This window comes from Kryptolebias marmoratus, linkage group LG8 (genome assembly GCF_001649575.2).
Source record: "Kryptolebias marmoratus isolate JLee-2015 linkage group LG8, ASM164957v2, whole genome shotgun sequence".
Lineage (NCBI taxonomy): Eukaryota > Metazoa > Chordata > Actinopteri > Cyprinodontiformes > Rivulidae > Kryptolebias > Kryptolebias marmoratus.
This window is the reverse complement of record NC_051437.1, coordinates 14,866,812-14,868,797: the sequence shown is the minus strand read 5'-3', so window position 1 is coordinate 14,868,797 and position 1,986 is coordinate 14,866,812.

The following is a 1,986-nucleotide window of genomic DNA, read 5'->3' as shown; positions in this document are numbered from 1 at the left end:
GACAGATTAGCAAGTGCCGGCGCTTTTTTAAAGAAAGACAGGGGGGAGAAACAGGGTGGAGATGAAGGACTGAAATTGAAGGGGACTCGCGGAGGAAGGATGAGGTCGAGGAGGTGTGTACTTGAGTGGGCAGGTAGGATGTGGGACTGGAGGTGAACAGGTCCTCCACATTGTGTACATGTGCTCAGGAGAATAAACACGCAAGGTGTGTTGTAGGAATTCACAGGATCTGCGTGCGTTTTAATCAGTTTAAAGCGGAAAAGAACTGAGAACATCTGCTGGACTGTGCACATGTGAGTTGTGAAGAGCAAGCGGACACACTGTTCTGAGAAATAACACGGATTCAGTCAAATTGCTTCCCCTATTGGACATAAATGCATCTACACCCACCTTTTGGATAAGGCGATCCCCACTCCAGTCCTCTCCCCTCGTCCTATTCCCTCATACATGCCCACTGAGGTTTGATTTCAAATGGAAAAATTAATGGGAGAATAATAGCCCTGGGCCTCGCTCTTTTCCATGCACATCTTAGTTGGTCTACAGGGGTAGAGAGAAGAGGGAGTTAGATTTAAGATCAAATCGCCTCACTTGGCTTGGTATTCAGCTGTGACACAAGTACACACACACATATGTACACACCCAAGACTTTTACATCTCCACCTTCTTCTACACCTTAAAGGGCCCAACTTTCAAATATTAGCACAGTGGCTGTGTGGATTTCACATAAATAAATAAATAAAGGAGGAGGCAATGATTAGCAATTCTCCTGATAGTTGTGTCAGAGTGTTTCATATTCATTTTCACTTCGAGGAGAATATTTCTGCCGAAACAGGAGTTTGGAGAACTTTTAAAGCTCAAAGGGTGGGGGGTGGGGAGGTGGGGTGTCCTAAAACGGGTCAGAGTTCCTTATCCATAGCTTCTAAAGTCAGATTCAGGGCAACGCTGTAACAACCAGAAGAATTCACAACCAGAAGAATTCCTCTTGTACAGGGAGTTAGAATTACTCGTCGGAAAACAAGGTGCTTTAAAATCCTCTTAGTTGTTGTTTTAAAGGGCACAAAGATATGTACACACACACAAATTTCACTTCAGCTGATACAGGACCAAGTTGGTTGCAGGCATTAATAAATCAAAGTTGACTCTCTGCTCTGAGGGTAGCAACACAAAAAGTGTGTGTGTGTGTGTGCCGGCTGGGGTGGGTTGTTAAGAGTTTAAAAGCGGAAGATGAGTTGGTGTAGAAGCAGCATTGATGTCGGGGAAGCCTCCTGGCACTTTCTGTTCAAACATTAGAGAGGACCGACCCGCCGAGCAGCAGCACCCGGGCACCGGGATTCCTGCTCTTCCCGTTTCTCCTGACTTTGAGGAATTTTTTCGGTGAACAAACTCCCAGCGCTCTCCTCACACCTCACCACAGATACCTGCCTCAGCAAAGCTTGAGAGATTTGGACCAAGAGAGAGGAATTTCCAAGCTTTTCAGGAGTTCCTGTCTGCATCTTATACTATCTATTATTTTTAAGACCAGACCTTCCTCTGAAAGCAAGCAGCCACTGAAAGGAGTCAATCACCCTGATTCTGAAACACACGACTTGTACAACACCTAACCAGCCTAAACCAGGAAGACAACACTCTTCTGGTTTTTAAAGAAAATCTGTCAAAAGATTTGCTGAGAATCAGTGAAACGAAAAGAATGGGAGGCAGTGTCGACTTGGAGTGGCCCACACACACACGCAGCTCCAAGTGTTTCTTGACTGTCGAACAGCCAGTTCAACTGTTTCTGAGATGTCCGAGTCAGAGTGATGGCACTTCTTCCAAAACAATCCAGCGTCACCGTGCCTCTCCCTGTGCGCCTCTGGGTGCATGTAGCATTAATTGCTGCCTCTGTAGAGCCCGCAGACTCCCCACACCATCTACTGCTTTCATCAAAGAAACCACACACTGTACTTTATGAAATTTTTATTCAATGCGTTCTCATCTCCCCCCCCCCCC